This window comes from Equus caballus, chromosome 3 (genome assembly GCF_041296265.1).
Source record: "Equus caballus isolate H_3958 breed thoroughbred chromosome 3, TB-T2T, whole genome shotgun sequence".
NCBI classification, from domain to species: Eukaryota; Metazoa; Chordata; class Mammalia; order Perissodactyla; family Equidae; genus Equus; species Equus caballus.
In genome coordinates, this window is record NC_091686.1 from 72125401 (window position 1) to 72150851 (window position 25451).

At 36.9% G+C, this 25451-nt stretch overlaps 1 pseudogene; it reads left to right on the plus strand.

Annotated features, from left to right (window-relative positions):
* Positions 1-2281: 2281 nt before the first annotated feature.
* The window catches only part of LOC100066386 (UDP-glucuronosyltransferase 2B31-like), a 36531-nt pseudogene continuing 13361 nt past the window's right edge, over positions 2282-25451 (plus strand).

Consider the following 25451-nt stretch of genomic DNA (forward strand, 5'->3'; position numbering starts at 1 on the left):
ACAATTGCGATGAAAAATCCAAAATGAAATTAAGAAAACAATTTTACTACAGTCATACTCCCTTAATAAAAGGTATACATTCTGAGAATTGCATCCCTATGCAATTTTGACATTGTAAGAACATCGTAGAGTGTACTTACACAAACCTAGATGGTATAGTCAACCAGACACTTAGGCTATATGGTAAAATCTTATGGGATCACCATCGTATAGGCAGTCCGTCATTGACTGAAACATCGATATGCAGCTCATGACTGTACAATAGCAATGAAAAAAAAACATACTTAAGAAGAAATTTAACAAGAAAATTGCAAAAGTTTTCCTGTGGAAACCACGAACATTGTGGAAATGTATTTTAAAAGATCTAAATAAAAGGAGAGGCATCTCATATTCTAGGATCAAAACACATAGTATTTCTGTAATGGCAATTCTCCACAAATGGATATACAAATTCAACACAATCTCTATCAAAATCCCAGCTGACTTCTTTGCATGAATTGACAAACTATTCCTAAAATTCATATTAGATATTCAAGGGACCTAAAATGCATCAAAAAATCTTGAAGGAAAAACCAAAGTTGGAGGAATTATACTAATTGAATTCAAAGCCAACTACAAACTACACTACTCAAGAGAGTGTAATACAGGCGTACACAAAAGCAAATAAATCGATAAAATAAACATTAGAATCCAGAAATATACTCACACATTGATGGTCAGTTGATTTTTGACAAAGGAATGAGCACTCTTCTAAAGAAATTCTTTGAGACAAACCGATTATCCACAAGTAAAAGAATGAAGTTGGACCGTCTACCTCAAACCACATACAAGAATGATTCAAAATGGATCAAAATTCTAAAAGTAAAAATAAAACTATAAGACTCTTAAGGAAAAACATAGGTAAACATTCTGATATTGAATTTGGCAATTATTTCTCATATGACATGAAAAGCACAACAAGCAAATTACAAATAGAGAAAACGGGCTTCAACAAAACTTAAAACCTTTGTTCTATAAAGGACATCATCAAGAAAGGGAAAAGACAAGCCACATAATTGAAGATATATTTACAAATCATATATCCCATAAGGGACGTATATCCAAAATATATTTTCAAAGGCTCTTATCGTTGAATAATAAGAGGACAAATGATCCAATTAAAAAATTAATAAAGGTTCTGAATAGATATTACTCCAAGAAAGATATACAAACTTTGAACAAGCCTATGCAATCGTGTTTTACATAATATGATCAGAGATGTGACTCAAACCACAATGAGATATGACTTCACTCCAACTAGTGTACATATAATTAGACAAAATAACAAGTGTTGGCAAGGATATGGAGAAATTCGAACCATCATATGTTGCTAGTTTAAATACAAAATGGTGCAGTCAATTTGGAAAATGGTATGCCATACCCTCAAAGGTGAAGCACAGAGCTACAATATGATGCAGCAATTCTCATTCTAGGTATATAAGCAAGAGAAAGGAAAACATGTCCATTGAAAACTTTCACATGAATGTTGATAAATAATATTATTCATCACAGCCAGAAAATGTGAATAAAAAATGTTGATCAACTTACAAATAAGCAAACAATATATGGGATAGCCATACTACAGAATATTATTTGCCAATAAAAAGGAATGGAGCCCTGACATGTTACAACATGGATGAACCTTTAAAACATTATGCCAAATGAAGCAGCCAGTCACAAAAGACCACATATTGTATGATTCCATTAACTGGCAAATGTTCAGAATAGGCAAATCTAAAGACAGCCACTAGACGAATGGTTGAATGAGGCTTGGAGGAGGCAGAGATTAGGGAGTTCTGTCTAAAGGGTAAATGTTTATTTATAGATGATGAAAATGATCTTCAATTGATTGCTGTGGTCATTTCACTATTCTGTGAATACACTATGAACTATTGAATGGAATACTTTAAGGTTTAAGAAGACTGCAGACACAGTTCCTTCTCACTTGCCACTGTTCTTAACAGTCTTTCAAATACAGTTGACTTACGCATACAAGGGCATCACCACTTAGGAGATGACAGCACTTTTAATCTTCAAACAGATATTAAACACATGTATACAAAGTCATCCATCTTTTGCTTTTTCCACTTGCTATCCAAATTTTCTGACTGTCCATATCATCTATTTACTTTGAGCTGTAGGAGTTATATTTTAACTTCCTCATTGATTTCTCCTTGAAGATAAGTCTGAGCAATGGTACAAGGGATCAGCAATTTGAAAGGAAGCATTCTGTTCCACCAGGATGTCTCTGAAATGGATTTCACTTCTGCTGTTACAACTGAGTTGTTGCTTTAGCCCTGGGAATGCTGGAAAGGTGCTGGTGTGGCCCACAGAATACAGCCATTGGATCGATATGAAGACAATCCTGGATGGACTTGTCCAGAGAGGTCATGAAACGAGTGTTCTGACATCTTCAGCTTGGATTCTTGTGGATCCAAACAAAGCTTATCTGCCTTTAAATTTGAGATTTATTCCGCATCTTAAACAAAACATGATTTTGAGGTTTTGCTAAAAAAACTGGTTGATACATAGACACATCTGCCAAAAGATTCATTTTGGACACATTTTTCACTAATGCAAGAATTCCTTTCGGAATTTTCTAATAGTGTTCAAAAGCTCTGTGACAATGCAGTTTTGAACAAGAAACTTCTAAGAACACTACAAGAATCAAAGTTAGATCTCATTTTTGCAGATGCCATTGGACTGTGTAGTGATCTGATGGCTGAGCTACTAAAAATACCTTTAGTGTATAGTGTCCACTTCTCTCTAGGCCATAAAGTTGAAAAGTATAGTGGGGGACTTCCATTCCCACCGTCTTATGCACCTGTTGTTATGTCACAAGTAAGTGATCAAATAATATTCATGGAGAGGGTAAAAAATATGATATATATGCTTTATTTTGACTTTTGGTCCAAAACATTTAATGAGAAGGTGTGGGATCGGTTTTACAGTGAAGTACTAGGCGAGCCATGTTTTTAGGTGGTAGCTTGAAGTCCTAATTTTCCTAGTGCCTTGAAAAGTGAGTTTGTATAAAGTCAGAGGAATTTGTCTTTAATAAGTGAAATGTTGAAAGAAAAATACAAAATGATCTCTCAAACTCACAAATGTTATGGAAATGCTTAAATTATAGGGTCAGTTGGAATCCCACGGTCCATTACTAGTACAGGACCCACGAGGAAATCATAAACTAAAAGTTAAAGCACTGAGGAGTTCGTTAAGTGATTGCATATCAATCCTTGCGTATTTGTTTGCTTGTAAGAGGCTTTATTTCACAGAGGAATTTTCAGTCCAGAGCAATATTGAGTAGAGATTTTTCATATATGTCTTGCTCCTGTCCATGCTTTGCGCCCCTATTATCAACATCCCCCACAGGGGAAGTACATTTGTTACAGTTGATCAAATGATATTGACACGCCATTATCATCTAAAACCCATATTTTATATTAGGGTTCTGCCTTGGTGTTGTATGTTCTTTGAGTTTGGACAAAATTTTAACATCACATGTCCACCATTAAAATATTACAAGCGTAATTTCACTGCTCTAAAAATACTCTGTGCTCTGCCTAATCATCCTGCACATCAACTTTACTATATTTTTTTTCATTTTCACTAAAAGTCATTGGAAATTTTACTAAATATCTTGATCAAAATAGACATATAGATTGAGGAGTAACATATTTCTAGCACAACAGTGTGTGGAGCAATGAGAAATTGGTCTCCTTATTTCGCTGGGATTCATTGAAAAAAAAAAAAACTTTTCTGCCATATTACCTGAAGGAGTCCTTCACAAATGAAAGATATAATGGCTCTATCTCAAACACGTGAACCTATGATTAGAGATTCTAATGATTACACATTCCTTCACTAAGTACTTACAAAACATCTGCTTTAAAGGCCTAGAATTTTGTCACAAGTTAGACATACAAGTTACTAGTCCATATTTTTTAAAAACAACGTGTCTCCATTAAGGATAAAATGAGCCACAATTAAGGGTGAGCACATCTATTTCCATACTTTATGAAAACTTTCCAGCTAGTTTTTGCAAAGACATTTATTTAATATGCAAGTATTATTAAGCCACTTACGTGAGACAAATACCGGAGTGGCCATACTTTCAAAACCTTGGTTTACTTGGGAAATCCAGGATCAAGGGAATAGCTTGCTAAACTGTAGAGACTACACGGAGCACTTCAGGGAACCATGTTTCCATGGGTATGGTAGGGTAAATTACTTCAGAGTTGAAATCTCTGTTCATATTTGCATCAGTAAACTTTTGCAGCCATACAGCTAAACAACTGCATGTTTAATTCTTTGATGCCTTAGGTTTCATAACTGTTTATGTTTGTGAATGCACTGATGTGATGTTAGATATGAAAGTCTCTTATGCATTGGAGCATATATATAAACAACATATATAAAATATGTATATTATATATATATACACACACATAATAGTATTATAAAACCACAGACACATTTAAATATCTTTGAGTCTGTTATTCCAAGCTGTTTTCAGAAAATTACCTGGTATAGTCACAAAACAAAACTCTCATTTCCTTACTTTTATTTTCTTTTTTCACTTTAGGAAGAAGCACTAAATTATATGAGTTAATGAGGAAAGCCGAAATGTGGTTCGTTCAAAACTATTGGGATTTTGAATTTTCTCACCCATTCTTAACACATTTACAATTTAGTGGAGGATATCACTGCAAACCTGCCAAACCCCTGCATAAGGTGATGTACTCCTGTTTGTGTGGTTGGTTTACTTTGCATTTGCAATAGAAATGATTCTGTGTTCTTTATTTAGAATGTTTGATTACGGTGAGAGATATGGGAAGCTGCGTAAAGGGACCTACAAATTGGAAACTCACATCTTTCAATACCATTACAAGACTCTGAATTTTATTATCATTGAAGAATAAAGTATTATCCCTGGAATCCTTTAGGAATAGGATCAGTTAAGTTAAGGCCTCGTTATTCAACACATAAGAAAGTATCAGTCACTCATTCAAAGTTATTGTTGTTTTTGGTTCTTTCTGACTGAGAAAGATTTGCCCTGAGCTAACATCTGCTGCCAATCTTCCTCTTTTTGCATGTGATTTGCCACCACACCATGGCCACTGACAGTTGAGTGGTGTAGGTTCGTGCCCAGGAGCCAAGCCCAGACCGCCAAAGTGGAGTGCGCCGAACTTAACCACTAGGCAACCTGGGCTGACCCTCAAAGAATATTCTTAAAGTGGCTAGCATAGTTCTGAGATATATGCTGGATATGCAGAGAAGCAGTGTAGACACAATTTTCCGGCACACACACTTAACATTCTACTTGGAAACAGAATATAAGCATGTAATAAAAACTGTGTGAAAAGTATTATAATAAGGAAAGCCCACAGTGCTAAAGAACATCCAGTGGGCATCATAGAAGAACAATGATTCAAGTCAGAAAGTATACTCTTTATATTGGAAAGGTTACCTCATTAATTGCCAGAGAGAAAAGATCTAATAATGAATTTAAAACAGAAGGACAGAACAAAAAAATGGATGAGTATGCAGCTGTGACAAGATAGCTAGGAAATTTTTGGCTCTTCTACATTTGTGTTTTGGGTATAAGAGTATACTGAGCCATAAGGAATATTCCAGTACTGAAAGTAACAAATTGATTTTAAAGTGGGAATACAAATCAGAATAAATTGAGAACAATTCCAAACAAGAGGGTGATCTGCTCTCTGCTGCAGAAAGCCTGCTGTATCTCTCCCAGCTGCTCCCTGAGGATCTCAAGGAGGTGATGAGGGCCCATAACTGTCAGCTACACATAGCATATTCGACTAGGATATCCTTTTCACAATATGATTTCAAGGCAAAAGGTATCATACATTAAAAAAAACAGAAATATGGTCACTCAAATAAGTAATATACATGTATATTTCTGGATTATAAATAGGAATCTTAGGGCGATTTCATGGAAAGTCCAAACAGTATTATCAGACTCACTTTTCTGATGAGTCTGAGATTACTCATCAGCAATTCTCCAGCCTTTAAAGAGTGATTTAGGGGGAGCTCAGGAAATACACACAAAGCTAAGTTAAGGTGAGATATAAATTATTATAGAGCTGAGAAAAAAACATGTAAAGTCATCCCAATCATAACAAAATTTTCACAGTGCTCATAGTAAGCAAAAGAAAACACTAATGACTAAGCTAAAGTACTTCTCCAGAAGACCTGCCTGGTATAAACACAAGTGATTTGGTAGAACTAGAATAATAAAGAATCAAAGGTGAGTCAAGATCCTGCTGTGTGGCCTCCTTCCAAGAATCTGTATTAGTAATTAATGACAGTGTAAATGAAGACACTAGGTATAATATTGTCTAAGAGCATTGCCTCTGCACTACTGTATACTGGCTCTATTTCACTTCTTTCTTACACACACAGACACACACACACATATTTGCAAAAATATACATAATAAAGGAAATTAATCTCAGATCAATTGAATCATTCCAAAGTAACTAAGGGACTAGATCTATTATAAACAGTCACTAAGGAAAATAGAATGGAGTTTCCTTAAAAAATTAAAGTAGAATTACCATAAGGGCCATCAATTCCACTTCTGGGTATTTATCCAACACAATTGGCATTAGGATAAAACTGAGATAGATGCACACTCATCTTCATAGCAACACTTTTCAAGAGAGCCAAAATGTGGAAGCAGCACAAGCGTCAATCGACAGATGAATTAATAAACAAAATGTTCTATTTACACACAATGGACTATAACTCAGCCTTAAAATTGAAGGAAACTCGTAACACATGGTACAACGTGGCTGAAATTTTCGGACATTATTCTAAGTGAAATGAGGCACTCACGAAATGACAAATACCATATGATTCACTTATATAAATTACCTAGATGAGTTAAATTCGTAGAAACAGAGTAGAATGACAGTTGCCAGGCAATTATTGTAAAATGGGTATAGTTTCAGTTTGCAAGGTGAAGAGTTCTGGAGGTTGGTGACATAGCAATGAGAATGTACGTACTACTGAAGTGTACATTTAGGAATGGTTAAGATGGTAAATTTTATGTTATGTATATATTACCACCACTAAAACTAAAAAGGCACTACTCTAGTAATTCCTAATAATAGATGATTTTCTCTGCTTAGTTGTTTGGAGCAATCCTTTATCGTGAACAGCTATTTAATGTATCTGTTAAATTTTGAAAAGGACCTGATTACAGAAATTTCCTGCATGAGAGGTAAACTACAATGTTTTATCATAGATTCAATTTATCTCAAAAATGAGTTTAAAAGCAAAAGTATACATGGCAGTTGCCAACAGTACAGTGTTTTTGGCTGACAGATAATTTTGGCACTGACATTTGGATCAGATATAAATATATTTAACAGATGCAGCATGAACTTTTGATATTATAATGACATTGTGATGATATTATAATGATATAATAATGATATTATAATATAATAATATTATCATGATATTATAATGGTATAATAATGCCATATCATCAAATTTTGTCCTTTGCTCCTTTTCCTTGCAGGATTCCTGAGGGCACTATACATGCTACAGATGTTCTCAGAAAGTAAAGGGGCTGGCCCCTGGATAGTGGTTAAGTTAAGAGTGATCAGCTTCAGTGGCCTGGGTCCATGGGTTTGGATCCTGGGTACAGACATACACTACTCATCACTCATTAGCCCTGATGTGGTGGTGACCAACATACAAAATAGTTGAAGACTGACATAGATATTAGCTCAGGACTGGTATTCCAGAGCAAGAAAAAAGAGCAGAAAGAAAGAAAGGAGATAAATTTTAACAGTAACATTGAGCAAGAAATGATAATCGTCTGAAAGGCGTCCTGCAGTTTAGGCTTGCCAGGTAATCCAGAACGCTTTTACTTCCCCTCAATTTCAGAAAACGCCTATTCAATGTGCTGTTCAGGGAGCTATACATAGAAAAGTTGGCCAAGGCTTACCAAGCAGCATATAGCTACCTATCCAGACAGGATCATTTAGAGAGAGAAGAAAAACAAGAAAAAAAAGAAAGTGAAAAGCTGCCCGGGTGGACTGGGCCCTGCTAAAGTTGGAAACACGAAAATATAGAAGAAAGGGTGGAGGTGGGTCAGCCCTTAAGTTGACCCTGTGTTTTACAAAATATGGCTCTGCAAGGACCCTGCTCCTAATCCATCTGAATAATCACTCCTCTCAATAGAAGAAGGAGAAGGGAATTTTAAAAAGAGTTAATTAGAAGCCTTGCTAGAAAAGGAAAGTTTGAGATGTTCTCTTGTCAGTAAAATATGGTAGTAAATCATTTCATATATAGAGAGTATACTTGGAGTCTCTGTGTATTTGTGAACTACTTTTCATTTTTCTAAATGGTATAGCTTTCTGCTTATCACCTATGATGATTTGCTGAGAACTGAAATTGCTTTAATACTCACTTAGCAAATAGATGTTAATCACTGGTAATTTAGAATCCAGTTTATGAGGATTGCTTAGCAGTTCCAAAATCTGTAACTAATTTTCGTACTTGGCTTGAAAATGGCTTGATATAAGAAACCATATTAATCAATGCTGTCCAAGTTTGGAGTAGCTCTTTAAAGTGTTAACAGTCAGCTGAATAAAATTTACCACCATCACGATATTCAAATTTTTTCAACACCTATACTATTATTTGTGAAGTACTGAGAGGCTCCTCTATTCTACATTTAAGGAATTCTGAAACCTGGCAATAGTCATAATAATCGGATTTTTGTAAAAAATTAACTACGTGAAATTTTTCTTGAAAGTAGTGATATTGATAATTAGTAATTTAAAAGGAGATAAATGTACTAACCAAGCAGAAATTATTTGTTATTGAAAATAAATTGGTAATAATCAGCAATATTTTGTTCTCACAATTAGATGATTGCATACATTTCCCATTTGGCAAATCAAAAGATGTAAAACTCTAATGATATAACTTATAGAACATGTGGATATGAGCAAGTCACTTCTCCCAACACATAAAAAGAAATAAATAGACTAATATTAAATTTGGAAGCTGAGAGGTAGTATAGTAAATAGTTAAAATGAATTATCAGATTATTCATAATTTGCCGTTATTTTGCACTAACATTAAAATGACTGCCTAAAAAACTTTTATGTGCTTGAATTTGTTATTGAAAATCTCATTTGTCTAATCCAAGTGAGAAACATCATGATTGCAATGATAGGTGATTGAATGTAAAATAAGTGCATGGAGGATGAAAATTCCTATTATATCAGTGTTTATTGGTTGTAATTACTTAGCATTTCTTCTCCTCATTTCCTCATCTGCCATAATGATCAGGTTTAACTAGAGTCCTCTTAATCTATTTAGATTCTAACATGCTATGTCTTAGAAGTTTGACTCAAGGAATCAGGCATTTTCTTTACTCTAACAGGTTTAACTGCAAGAAACCAGACACCTTAGGGCCAAATACTCCGCTCTGTAAGTGGATTCCCCGGAATGACCTTCTTGGTCAAATTCTGGAAAATGAACACTCGAATACGAATAACTCCAACCAGATCATAATAGTTCACCAGGAAAAAAAATATTGAAAACTTATTACTAAAAATTGACTGTCTTCTATTTATTTCTCATTCAGAGGGAGAAAGGATAAGTGTAACCTTTCCTTCTTCTGATTCCTGCACCACCACCATCAACTTCCTGCTGCATTGACACGATGCTTCTCAGACTGAGTCACTTCACTATTTCATTAAGAGAATATATTCTAATATATTCTCTCTAATATACCCTCTATCTAATATATTATATCTAATATACCCTCTCTTTGTTTCTTTTCTAACCCATTCTTTTTTTATTCAGCATGTTCTCTTTCAATTTTATCCACCTGGTAATATTGTATGTATTTTTCACGTCTCAGGTCGTACACTAATCTTCTATATAGCCTTCACTTATCTCGACAGCAGATTTAGATGTTTCTTCCTCTAAGCTCTGAAAGACATTTTAACGTAGTGTCGTGTGTATAATAATCTGTTATTTAGAATACGATGCCTCTTTCAGTGTCTTATATTGTCCCACTCTCATTTTATTCTAAGACTTATACTTAAGAGTTTGCCAAAATTCACCCAATCCTAGGTCATCCACAAACCAAAGCCTTTATAACTCATGGTGGAGTCAATGGCATCTATGAGGCGATTTGCCATGGGATCCCTGTGGTGGGCAATCCTTCCTTTGCAGATCAACCTGATAGTGTTGCTCACATGAAGACCAAGGGAGCAGCTGTAAGATGTTACTTCAGTACAATGTCAAGAACAGATTTGCTCAACCCATTGAAGACAGTCATTAATGACCCATCGTAAGTATCACGATTTTTTTAATAAGTAGTATTTACAGATAGATTCTTTTCCATGTAATGAGTATGAGTTTCATCTCATGTTTAAGAGGCTAATTATGAAATTACTAGCATGATTTAACCATTCGAAAATCTACTTTATTTTCACCCAGACATACATTTATTTCAAAGTTGTATCTTAACTCCATAGATTTAATAGCTAACCAACTGGTGCAAGAATTTTCTCCCAAAGTAATGGAAAGCTGCATAGGTATTTTTAAGAAAGACACATTTTTAACAAATGACAGGACCTGAGAAGGAAAGAATGATGAAGAAAAAATCATAAATTCCTTCAACTCAGTAACTAACATCTCTGAAACTGTAAATCTCTTTATATCAAAAGTTGATTTTATTTTTATTGTTTTAATAGATTGCACAATGAGATATAATTTACATACTATAAAATTCACCATTAAAATCATAAAATCCAAATGTATGTAGTATGTTTACAGAGCTATAAAACCATTACAATATTATTAATTTAAGACATTTTCATCACCACAAAAAGACATGTGACATTCCTTAGAAGTTACTTCCCATACCCCCTGCCCAGGTAACCATAAATCAACTTTCTGTCTCTGTAAATTAGTCCTTCTGGACATTTCATATACATGGAATCATACAATATATGGTCTTTTGTAACTGGCTTCTTACAGATAGGCCAATGTTTTTGACCTCCTTCCTTGTTGTAGCTTTGTATTGCTGAGAAATATTCTACGATAATGACATAACATATTTTTATTTACCCTTCCATAAATTCATGGATATTTTGGTTGTTCCACGTTTGGTTATTAAAAATATTGCTATATATGCTTTTGTCTGAATATATATAAAGATATCAGTACTTACAGCAATTCTAAACAGAGTAAATCCTTTAAAGACAAAAATTGTCAAAATGGATTTTAAAAAATAACTTTGTATACTGCTTACAAGTAATTCTTAAATAGAAGAGTACAATAAAATTGTAAGTACAAAGATAAGAAAAGACCTTTTTCAAAAATAAACATAGAAAGATGTATAGTATACTAATACCAGACATAGTAAACCAGAAACAGTACTAAAATGAAAAATAAATACTTCATAATGATAAATAGGCTAATCCTTCGAAACAATGCAAATTATTAATTTGTAACACTTACTAATAAATCCTCCAAATAAACAAAGTAAAAGTAGACAAAAAGCAAAACAAGTGGGGAGGGTGTCAAGATGGTGGCATAAGTGGACACTGAACTCATTTCCTCCCAGAAACACAACCAAGTTACAACTATTTTTGGAAAAATTACCACTGATAGAGAACTGAAAAGTGCATAAAAAGAATTCCCACAACAAGGGACAGTCCTGATTGAGGTGGAAGAGGCAGAAATTCCTGTCTGGAGAGAGAAAAACCACCTTTGAGAGCCATGAAGCTTCATGGCAGGCTGGCTGGGAGCAATCCTATGGTGCACACCCTCCCCTAGAGGTGTGGGGGACCTGAGCAAGGGAGTGGTACCATTGCAATCATCCTTTGGACTCAGCACAACTGAGACAAGTCTCATAATGTCTGGATTTGCTGGCTATTAACTTCAGTGAAGAGTACCCTTAGAAAAGCTATTGGATATAAGTTGAAAACAGCCAGCTCTTAAAGGTCCCATGCAGAAATTCACCCATTTCAGAAACAACCTAAAATCACCAGAAAGAAATTTGCACAGTCCTTTGGTAAAAATTAGACTCAGCTGATAGGTTGTGGGTGCATTTTGTTGAGAGGTGAGACCTCTCTAGGGACTGAGACATTGGCAACAGCCATTATTGTGACCTAGTACAAGTGTGCTGACACAGAGGCTGGCAGATGTCATTGGAGTTCCTCCCCTGGCCTGTTAGCCCAGGGTCTGCCCCTCCCTGGCTAGAGGGCAAATATAATTCAGCTCACTCAGGGCAGGCAGCCCTCCTGAGGGAGTGGGCCCACTCCACAGAAAGCCCTCAGGCAACTTTTCCACCTGCATTGACTGGGTCTCTGGATCCTCTGCACTCACATGAGTTTGTCTGCCTCTGTGGGGCTTGGTATGTGGGACGGGCCAGTGGAGAGTGTGGTGCATTTGTGGAGTGTGTGGGGGCCTCTGCATTGGGACTACAGAGTCCACTCCAGGGGGTCAGGTAGGGTGCACAGGCCAGGACTGTGATGCCAGTGGATGTGGACCTGTGGACCTTAGGGCTTATCAGCAGAATAAGAGCTGTGGTTCTCAAAAATCAATATAGGATATCTTCCCCAAATTCCAATGCCTAAAATAACTGGGTACTCCAGTCCATAGGCCAGGCCCACTAAGCTTCAGTCTTGATAGAGCTGACAATAGCCTTTCAGGCAGGAGGCCTACAGCAATTGTAAGCCCCTGAGACTCACAACTGGCCATGCTGAGAGCCTACTTACTTAACAGAAAAATTGCAACAGGAATATGCGATTAGTCCTTGCAGCCAACTGTGCTTGGGCTCCCCAAACTCAGTAAACTGATTGAAGGGTGTATAGCAGCCACACACAGCTGAGCACTACAAACAGCTGGTCAGGGGGACAGCCTAGACTCCCTGGGCACATGCAGAAAGAGCAACACCACTACAACAGAAGGACACACTTTGCTCACATGGGGGTCACTCCTGGAACATCTGGAACTGGTGATGACAGGAAAGCACACTGCAGGACCTTCTAAGCTGTCTCCTATATAAGACAACATCTCCAAGATCAGAAGATGTAGCTGACCCACCTAAAACATAGATATAAACACAGAGAAAGAGGCAAAAGAAGGAGGCAAAGCAATACATTCCAAGCAAGGCAACAGGACAAAACTCCAGAAAAAGAACCAAATGAAACAGATGTAAACAATGTACCTGACAAACAGTTCAAACAAAAACTCATAAGGATGCTCACTGATCTTGGGAGAATGGATGAACTCAGTGAGAACATCAACAAAAAAAATGGAAAATATAGAAAAGAACCAATCATAAATGAAGAATACAATATTGGAAATGAAAAATTTACTAGACGGACTCCATAGCAGAGTACATGATACAGAATAACCGATCAATGAATTGTAGGAAAGACTAGAGGAAATCGCACAAGCTGAACAGATAAAAGATAAAAAGAATTTTTAAAAATGATGACAGGCTTAGGGACCTCTGGGAGACCACCAAGTGCACTAACATTTGTATTATATGTGTGCCAGAGGGAGCAGAGACAGACAAAGGATCAGATAATCTTTTTAAAGAAATAATAGATGAAAAATTTCCTAACTTAAGGAAGCAAATGGACATCCAGGTACTGGAAGCACAGGGAGCACCAAACAAGGTAAACCCAAAGAGGCCCACACCAAGACACATTGTAATTAAAATGCCCACAATTAAAGATAAAGAGAGTATCCTAAAAGCCACAAGAGAATGGCAACAAGTGACATACAAAGGAAACTCCATAACACTGTCAGCTGACTTCTCAGCAGAAATCTTATAGGGTAGAAAGGAGTGGCATGATATATTTAAAGCACTGAAAGGAAAAAACATACAGCAAAGAATACTCTACCCAGCAAGGTTATCATTCAGAATGGAAGGAGAGATAAAGAGTTTCCCAGATGAGCAAAATCAAAAGGAGTTTATCCCCAAGAAACCAGCCCTATAAGAAGTGCTAAAGGGACTTATTTAAGTGGGAAAGTGAAGACCACAAATAGGAATAAAGAAATTATTATTTTTTCAAAAGCAGCAAAATCACTGGTAAAGGCAAATATACAATAAAGATAGCAGATCAACCAACTATATATATAATGTGAAGGTCAAAAGACAAAAGTACTAAAATTATCTATTTCCAATATAAGAAGATAAGGATACAGATGTATGAAAAAAAGGCTAGATATGATATCAAAAATATAAACTATGGGAAGAGGGCAATAAAAGAGTAGAGCTTTTAGCTAGGGCTCACACTAAAGACACCAGCAACTTAATAAGATTGCTATATACATAGTTTTTAATATATGAACCTCACAGTAATCAAAAACCAGAAGCCTTAATAAATATACAAAAAATTAAGAGAAAGGAACCAAAGCACAATACTAAAGAAGCCATCAAACTACAAGAGAAGAAGAAAGGAACAGAGAACAAATACTGAAGCACACAGGAAAAAAGTAACAAATGGTAATAAGTACATACTTATCAATAGCTACTTTAAATGTCAATGGACTAAATTCTCCAAACAAAAGGCATAGGGTGGCTGATTGGATAAGAAAACAAGATTCATCTATATGTTGCATACAAGTGACACATTTCAGACCTAAAGACACTTTTAAACTGAAAGTGAAGGGATGAAAAAAGATAGTTCATGCAAATGGCAATAAAAAGAAAGTGGGGATAGCAATACTTATATCAGACAAAATATGCTTTAAAACAAAAACTGTAACAAGAGACAAAGAAAGGCACTACATAATGATAAAGGGAACAATCCAATAAGAGGATATAATACTTGTAAATATCTATGCACCTAACATAAGAGCTCTTAAATATATATAGCAATTATTAGCAGACATAAAATGAGAAATAGACAGCAGCACAATATTAGTAGGGGACTTTAACACTCCACATACACCAATAGGTAGATCATCCAAACAGAAGGTCAATAAGGACACATTGGTCTTAAATGACACATAAGACCATTTGGACTTAGCTGATTTATATAGAACATTCCATCCAAACCACAGAATACACATTCTTTTCAAATGCACCTGGAACACTCTACAGGATTAATCACATCTTAGGCCACAAATCAAGTCTCAATAAATTTTAGAAGACTGAAATAATACTAAGTATGGTTTCTGACCACAATGGTATGAAACTAGAAATAAACTACAGGAAGAAAATAAGAAAAGCCACAAATATGTGGGGGTTAAACAAAATGCTACTGAACAATTTTTGGGTCAATGAAGAAATTTTAAAATACCTGGAGGAAAGTGAAAATGAAAATATAACATTCCAACATTTATGGGATTCAGCAAATGCAGTTCTAAGAGGGAAGTTTATAGCAATACAGGCCTTCCTCAAAAAACAAGAAAAATCTCAGTTTAACAGTGCACCTAAATAGGAATTGGAAAATGAAGAACAAAGACCAAAATCAGCAGATTGAAGGAAATAATAAAAATCAGAGCAGAAATAAATGAAATAGAGAACAAAAAAAAACAATAGAAAAATAAATTAAACTAAGAGCAAGTTCTTTGAAAAGATAAACAAAACTCACAAACTTTTAGCTAGACTCACCAAGAAAAAAAAAGAGAAGACTCAAATAAATAAAATCAGAACTGAATGAGAAATTACAACGGACACCTAAAAAATCAAAAGATTATAAAAGAAAACTACAAAAAGCTGTATGTCAACATATTGGATAACCTAGAAGAAATGGATAAATTCTTAGACTCATACGACCTTCCAAAACTGAATCAAGAAGAAATAGAGAATAGGAATATACCAATCACCAGTAAGGAGATCAATACAGTAATCAAAAACATCCCAAAAAATAAAAATTCAGGACCAGATGGCTTCCCTGGTGAATTCTACCAAACATTCAAAGAAGATTTAACACTTATCCTTCTCAAAATCTTCCAAAAAATTGAAGAGGAGGGGAGGCTTCCTAACTCCTTTTATGAAGCCAACATTATCCTGATACCAAAACCAGACAGAAACAATATAAAAAAAGAAAATTACAGGCCAATGTCACTGATGAACATTGATGCAAAAATACTCAACAAGATACAGCAAATTGAATACAATACATTAAAAGGATCTTACAAAATGATCAAGTGGGATTTATTCCAGGGATGCAGGGATACTTCAACATCCACAAATCAACCAGTGTTATACATCACAGTAACAAAATGAAGAGTAAAAATCACATGACAATCTCAATAGATGCAGAGAAAGCACTTGACAAGATACAGCATCCATTTATGGTATAAACTCTGAATAAAATGGGTGTAGAAGGAAAGTACCCCAACATAATAAAGGCCATATATGACAAAACAACAGCTAATAGCATTCTCAGTGGAGAAAAACTAAAAGCCATCCCTCTGAAAACAGGAACCAGACAAGGATGCCCACTGTCACCACTCTTACTTAACATAGTATTGGAAGTTCTAGCCAGAGCAATCAGGCAAGAAAAAGAAATATAAGGCAGTCAAATTGGAAAGAAAGAAGCGAAACTGTCACTATTTGCAAATGACATGATTTCATGTAGAGAAAACCCTAAAGAATCCAACTAAAACTTTTAGAAATAATAAATGAATATGGTAAAGCTGCAAGATACAAAATTAACATACAAAAATCAGTTTCATTTCTATACACTGGCAATGAAGTAGCAGAAAGAGAAATTAAGAACACAATCCCACTTAAAATTGGAACAAAAACAATAAAATATCTCGGAAAAAACGTAAGCAAAGAGGGGAAAGATCTATACACTGAAAACCATAAAGCACTGTTGAAAGAAAGTGAAGAAGGCAGAAACAAACAGAAAGATATTCCATACTCTTGGATTGGAAAAATTAACATAGTAAAATGTCCATACTTCCTAAAGCAATCTACAGATTCAATGCAATCCCTATCAAAGTTCTAACAACACATTTCACAGAAATAGAACAAAGAGTCCTGATGTTTATGTGGAACAACAAAATGCCCCAAATAAGCAAATGAATCGTGAGAAAAAAAGAACAAAGCTGGAGGTATCACACTCCTGAATTTCGAAATGTACTACAAAGCTACAGTAACCAAAACAGCATGGTACTGATACCAGACCTGAAGTGAGTTCACTCACTCATTGCACAGCAAGCCAATCTCTGACACCAGGTGTAGTGGAGGAAAGTAGGAATTTTATTATTCCACAGCGCTGGGCAAGGAGAGAGGGCAGCTAATGCTGAAATCCCAAACTCCCCAAAAAGCTAAAAGGAAGGGTTTTTATCTGGGATTTTAGGTAGGGGAGGGGGAGCATATGGCCTTGCTGGTCAGAGCTTTCCCACCAGCCTGTCCTTGGCCTTGAGGCTACTTTCAGAGAGGAGGGAGCCTGTGCCCTTGCTGGTCAGCAGCTTTCCCATCAGCCTGTATCCCTTTGTGGGGAGGAGATAATGAATCCAGGTGCTTGTCCTTGGTGATGTCCCTCTCCATGGAGGATAGTGGAACCTGAAGCCAAGAAGACAGAGAGTAAGTGGGAATGAGTGTTTTGGTTTTAACCCCATATATGCTGGGCTTAATTTAGGGATACTGATCTCAGGGTCGGTATGAGTACTGGCACAAAAACAGACACATAGATCAATGGGACAGAATTGAGAGCCAAGAAATAAACTGACACATGTATGGACAGCTAATTTTTGACAAGAGAGCCAAGAACATACGACAGAGAAAGGAGAATCTCTTCAATAAAAGGTGTTGAGATAACTGGACAGCCACATGCAAAAGAAGGAAAGTAGACAATTATCTTACACCATACAAAAAAATTAACTCCAAATGGATTAAAGACTTGAATATAAGACCTGGAGCCACGAAACTTCTTGAAGAAATCATAGGAAGTATGCTCTTCAACATCGGTCTTAGCAGCATATTTTCAAGTACCATGTCTGACCAGGCAAGGGAAACAACAGAAAAAATAAACAAATTGGACTACATCAAACTAAAAAGCTTCTGCACAGCAAAGGAAACCATCAACAAAATGAGAAGACAACATAACAATTGGGAGAAGATACCTGCAAACCACATAGCAGATAAGGGGTTAATATCCAAAGTATAAAAACAACTCACATGTCTCAACAACAAAAAAAGCTAACAACCCAGTTAAAAACTGGGCAAAAGATCTGAATAGACATTTCTCCAAAGAAGATACACTGAGGGCCATCAGCCACATGAAAAGATGTTCAACATCATTGACTATCAGGGAAATGCAAATGGAAACTACAATGAGATATCACCTCACATCAGAATGGCTATAATTAACAAGACAGGAAAAAATAAGTGTTGCAGAGGATGTAGAGGAAAGAGAACCCTCATACTGCTGGTGGGAGTGAAGACTGGCACAGCCACTAGGAAACACAGCATGGAGGCTCTTCAGAAAATTAGGAATAGAACAACCATAAGAGCCTGCTGCTCCACTCCTGGGTATTTATGCAAAGAATGTGAAAACATGAATGTGTAAAGATACATGCACCCCTATGTTCATTGCAGCATTATTCACAATAGCCAAGATTTAGATGCAAACTATGTGCCCATCAAAAGATGAATGGATAAAGAAGATGTGGTATATATACACAATGGAATACCACTCAGCCAACAGAAACAATGAAATGAGCCATTTGTGACAACATGGATGGACCTTGAGGATGTTATGCTAAGCGAAGTAAGTCAGAGAGAGAAAGTCAAATACCATATGATTTCACTCATAAGTAGCAGATAAAAACAACAACAAACATCACACAGAGACAGAGATTGGATTGGTGGATACTTGGATATTACCAGAGGGGAAGTGGGGAGGGAGGAGGGCGACGGGGTGACTAGGCAGATGTGTGTGGTGATGGATGATAATTAACCTTTGTGGGGTGAACATGATATAATCTACACAGAAATTGAAACAGAATGATGCATATCTGAAATTTGTATAATGCTATAAACCAATGTTACTATGATAAAAAAATAAATTATTTAAAAAAAAAAAAAACATAGTCCATACTCCTTAGCGGCATTCCAGGCAAATCTTTGAGTGATTTTGTCTCAATTTACCATTTGATCCTTATTATTTAATTGCTTGCTTTGTACTGTTTATATTCTAATAGAAATAAACAATCAGCCCTGCAAAAAAAAAAAGAAAGAAAGAAAATAAAGTTCAGGAAGAAAGGGACAGTTTATTGCTTGCATCTTTCAAATTCCACTCCATATGAAAGAGCAGAAATGTGCAATCTGGCAGGACACCAAGACAACAGGCATCAAACAGGACTGAGCTGGCAAATCTGGACATCTGGAGCCCATTTCCACTCGCAACTCATTGTTTCCTAGGCAAGCTTCCGGTCTGAAGGCTGAAGGCTCTGTTCTGACTCAGTTCCCTTCACCAGACCTGCTTCCCTTAGACATAGGCCTTCAAGCTGCCTAGCGGCCAAGCCAACTTATCCTTTTAGATCTGGCTTGAGCCTCTGCCTGTGAAGACATCCCTACAGCTGTGAGCCTGCTGGAGCCAGAAGCCAGCCTGAGCTCTCCTTCCTCCACCTGGACTGGCTTAATCCACAGCAGTGCCAGAAACATAGAAGGACAGTTTGCCTACAGAAAGAGAAGCATTACAGAAAGGCCCATTATACGACCCCTTTGATAAAATACAAGAAGTATTGAAAAGGCACCCATTTACATAAAAATTAATCAGGAAGGGAAAGGAGATTAAATAGAAATATATAATGATAAAATGAGAGAACAGAAAAAATGGACCAAAAGGCAAGGCCATTGCCTACCCATCCCATAACCTTGGACGAGCTGCTTAAACATTCCCAGACCTCAGGGCTGTGTGCAGGTTCAGTGGGAATGAGGCCTGGCACACAGTGGCCCTCAGCAAGTGCTAGATGAGTGAGCAAGTGAGAGAATGAATGAGTATAGGATGGGCTGGGATTCAAAGCAGAAGGTGTTAAACAGGGGTAAGGATTTCCTTAAATCCTTCATTGCTAACTACAATCTTGAGATGAGCCATGGCATATAGAGTTAAAACCGAAAGGAGCAGAGAGTTTGGTTTTCTCACAAGAAGGAAGAGTCAGAGTCCACACTCCTGAAGGTAGGGCCAAGGTGAGTATGGGACACACACCTTACAGAGCAGTGCGCTGGGGTCTCTGAGCATCCTGGGTGAAAAGTCAAGTTCAGGGATTCCCACACATATAGTAAGAGGACGGCTCGCATTCCTTTTTTCTTTAGGTAGAAAAGATATTCTGGGTCCCCCCACAGGATGACATCTGTCTGATGCCTGAGAAGATAAACACCGTTGAGAAAGCCTCACAAATTTTAAATGCTTTTATATCTTCTGTTTCACAACAGCCTGTACAGGTATTTGAACAACAGAGGACACGTAGGAGCAAGACTCTCTTTCTGGGATATGCACAGGGCTGGGGGCACACACGGGTTTGAAAGTCCCTTTCCAAAGCTCCTTGCTCTTTGGGCATTTGGAAAGCCCAGGGAAGTGAAAATATCCTGGCCTCTGAGTCAGATGGTCATGTTGGAAGTTCTATCTTACCTCATAAAAGCTGTATGATCTTGTGCAAGTTACATAAACTCCCTGAACTTTGGTTTCTGTATCTGTAAATTGGAGGCAATATTTATTCCCTTACAGGTTTACTGGAGACATTAACTCAGACAACGTAAGCAAGAAACCTGGTGTACAGCAGGAACTCAGCGAAGGTTAGTGTCCTTCCTCTCAACATGAAGGTCACGTTTAAATTCATAGCCAACAATAGAAACCCAAGAGAAGAGGATCGATATGATTTTGAATACTTAATATCAAAATAATATTTGCTAAATCAGGATTCCCTATTTCCTTTTTTCTCTCTATTAGTTTGGAAATGATCTTCTCTCTCTATCCATTGGATGGTTATCCTTAAAATTAGAGCAGGCATCCATGGTGCGAGTCCAGAGTTAGTCAATACACAAGATAGACTCCACAAGATAGATGTGGGGTCCAGGCCACTTCCCCATGTGTCTCACATGCTGTCCTCCTGCATTTCACCTTCCCTTTAGAGCCCAAAACCCATCATCAGTACTTTTGTTATTTTATATGCTCCAGGTTCGGTTTTGTTTCTCAGTCGTCCTTTTTAGTGAAGGGCTACAACTTTCCATTTTATTTGTCTGAAAATGTCTTTAGTTTGCACTGTCTCTTCAACGATTCCTAGCCCGGTGTAGAATACTAAGTTAAAGGTTATTTTCTCTCAGCTATTTAAAAATATTCCTGTGTGGCATAGAGTTAGAAGCATGGGCCCTGTGCTCAGAATCCCTAGAATCCAATCCTGGCCTTGCCAATCCCAGCTCTAAGACCTGGGCACATGACTCAGAGACTGGGCTCAACTTCCTCTTCAGTGACATGGGGACAATATTGGTCCTACTTTATAGGGCTGCAGTAAAGTTGGAATGAGATAGGGAATGTAAAATGCTTAGAACATAATAATGCTTTATATAAGGTTATTATTTTTATTACTTTATTGCCATCTGACTTTTATTGCTGCTGTTGAGAAGTCCACTGATGTCTAATGATCTTTCATATGTAACCTGACTTTGCTCCCTGCTGACTTTTAGGATCTTTGTTGGGGTGTTTTGCAGTTTCATTTCCATGCATCTAGCTGTTGCTTATTTTTATGTATACTGCTTAGGTCTCCTCAGGTTCCTGAATCAAAGGATTTGTTTCCTTCCTTGGGATTGGGAAATTTACAGCAATTATTTTTTTGAATGTTGCCTATATTTCTTGCAAGCTCAACCTTTCATTTAGAAGGATCTCTGTTGTATGTAAGCTAGTATTTATGGGTTGTTTTTTAAAAAAGCAGCAGGGTTTTCAGTGCATGTAGCTCACATCATTGACAGAATTAGAAGTGCTGATGTGTGCATTTTAAAAGTTTTAAATTTAACATCATATTTAAAAATAATACCAAAGAACTTTTTAGAGCCCTGAACTATTTCTTTATCATAGAATTTGAATACACTGGTTACAATGACATTATTCTTATAATAGTGCTAAGCTAATCGTTGAAAGGAAGGGAATGTTTGAATTTAAATTTCCTCTGACTGGTGCTCAAGGAAGCTCAAAAATCTTACTGAGCCAGCATCAGTACCTCTAGAACACTTGACAGAGGTTTATATACATGCCTTTTTTTTTTCTTTTTGCCCTAATGTCACACTCAGTTTTCCCTATTTCTTTTCTTTCAACTTAACTCTTTGCTGAGAAAATTGGAACACGTTCATTTCTACATTAAATTTTTCCCTGTATAATTACGTGCCTTAGGTTTTCCCTTCTCTTCCTTTGGCATTCTTTAAGTCTGGACTTTGTTGAAACCATTAAGTCATAGAATGTCATCTTGCAGAGGGTAGGGACTGAGACAGTGTCAAGTTGGCAGTGGAGGCGGGCTATGAACTCTGAACTCACCTCCTCCCATGGACACAACAATTTGCAACTACTCTTGGAACAGTTACCCATGAGAGAGAACTGAAAAATGGATAAAAAGACACCCGCAACAAGGGATAGTCTGGACAGAGGTGGAAGAGGCAGAAAGTCCTTTCTGGAGAGAAAAAAAAGCCACCTTCATGCGACGACGGAGCTCCACGGCCAGCCAAGCACAATCTTAAGGTACGCAGCCTTACCTCGAGAAACAAGGGATCTGAACTGGGGAACGTTACCACTATAAGCAGCTTTTGGAGTGAGCACTACCAAGATGAGTGTCATAATATCTGGCTTTGCTGGCTACTAACAACAACAGAGAGCACCTCAAAAGAAGCTATCAGACATAAGGGAAAAACAGCTTGCTCTCAAAGGGCGCATGAGCAAATTCACCCATTTCACAAGGCAACCTAAAATGAGCGGAAAAGAAAGGTGCATAGTCCTTTGGTGAAAAGAGACTCACTTGATAGGTTCTGAATAAAATGGCTGTAGAAGGAAAGTACCCCAACAAAGTAATGTCATATCTGACCAACCCACAGCTAATAGCATTCTCAGTGGAGAAAAACTGAAAGCCATTCCTCGAAGAACAGGAACCAGACAAGGATGCCCACTGTCACCATGCTTATTTAACATAGTATTGGAAGTTCTAGCCAGAGCAATCTGGTAAGGAAAAGAAATAAAAGGGACCCAAACTGGAAAGGAAGAAGTGAAACTGCCACTATTGGCAGATGACATGACTTTATAGAGAGAAAACCCAAAAGAAGCCACACAAAAACTTTCAGAAATAATAAATGAATATCATAAAGTTGCAGATTGCAAAATCAACATACAAAAATCAGTTACGTTTCTATACACTAGCAATGAAGTAGCAGAAAGAGAAATTAAAAATACAGTCCCATTTACAATTGCAAGAAAAAGAATAAAACACCTAGGAATAAACTAAACCAAGAAGTGAAAGATCTGTACACCAAAGACTACAAAACATTGCTGAAAGAAATTGAAGAAGGCAGAAACAAACGGAAAGATATTGCATGCTCTTCGACTGGAAGAATTAACATAGTTAAAATGCCATACTTCCTAAAGCAATCTACAGATTCAATGCAATCCCTATCAAAGTTCTAACAACACATTTCACAGAAATGGATCAAAGAATCCTAACATCTATGTGGAACAACAAAAGACCCCAAATAAGCAAATGAATCCTAAGAAAAAAAGAACAAAGCTGGAGGTATCACAGTCCTTGATTTCAAAATACACTACAAAGCTATACTAACCAGAACAGCATGGTGTTGACACAAAAATAGACACACAGACCAATGGAACAGAATCAAGAGCCCAGAAATGAACATACACATCTATGGACAGCTAATTTTTGACAGGGGAGCCAGTACATACAATGGAGAAAGGAAAGTCTCTTTAATAAATGGATTTGAGAAAACTGGAGAGCCGCATGCAAGAGAATGAAAGTAGAGGGGCCCGCCTAGTGGCATAGTGGTTAAGTTCTCATGCTCTGCTTCAGCGGCCCAGGGTTCACAGGTTGGGATCCCAGGCATAGACCTACACACCACTCATCAAGCCTTTCTGTGGTGGCATCCCATATACAAAATAGAGGAATAGGGGCAGTGATGTTAACTCAGGGCAAATCTTCCTCAGCAAAAAAGAGAAAGATTGGCAACAGATGTTAGCTCAGGGTCAATCTCCTCACCAAAAAGAAGAATGAAAATAGACCATTCTCTTACACCATACACAAAAACTAACTCAAAATGGATTAAAGACTAGAATATAAGACCTAAAACCACGAAGCTTCTAGAAGAAATCATAGGCAGTATGCTCTTCAACATCGATTTTAGCAGCACATTTTCAAGTACCATGTCTGACCAGGCAAGGGAAACAATACAAAAAATAAACGAATTGGACTACATCAAACTAAAAAGCTTCTGCACAGCAAAGGAAACCATCAACAAAATGAGAAGACAACATAACAATTGGGAGAAGATACCTGCCAACCATATATCAGATAAGGGGTTAATATCCAAAGTATATAAAGAACGCATATGTCTCAACAACAAGAAAACTAACAACCCAGTTAAAAACTGCACAAAAGATCTGAATAGACATTTCTCCAAAGAAGATATACTGATGGCCAATAAGCATGTGAAAAGATGTTCAACATCATTAACTATCAGGGAAATGCAAATCAAAACTACAGTGAGATATCACCTCACTCACATCAGAATGGTTATAATTAACAAGACAAGAAATAACAAGTGTTGAAGAGGATGTGGAGAGAAAGGAACCCTCATACACTGCTGATGGGAGTGTAAACTGGTGCAGCCACTATGGAAAACAGTATGGAGATTCCTCAAATAATGAAAAATAATACTAGCATATGATCCAGCCATTCCACTGCTGGGTGTTTACCCACATTATTCACAATAGCCAAGACTTGGAAGCAATGTAGGTGCCCATCAAGATATGAATGGATAAAGAAGATGTGGTATATATACACAATGGAATACTACTCAGCCACCAGAAACAATGAAATGAGCCATTTGTGACAACATGGATGGACCTTGAGGGTATTATGCGAAGTGAAATAATTCAGAGGGGGAAAATCAAATACCACATGATCTCACTCATAAATAGAAGATAAAAGCAACAGCAAACAATCTCCCAGAGACACAGGTTGGATTGGTGGCTACCAGACAGGAAGTGGAGAGGGAGGAGGGACTAGGCACATGTGTGTGGTGATGGATGATAATTAACCTTTGCGGGGTGAACATGATGTAATCCACACAGAAATCAAAATACAATGATGCACACCCGAAATTTATATAATGTTATAAACCAATGTTACCACAAAACAAACTAGATAAAAAATAAAAA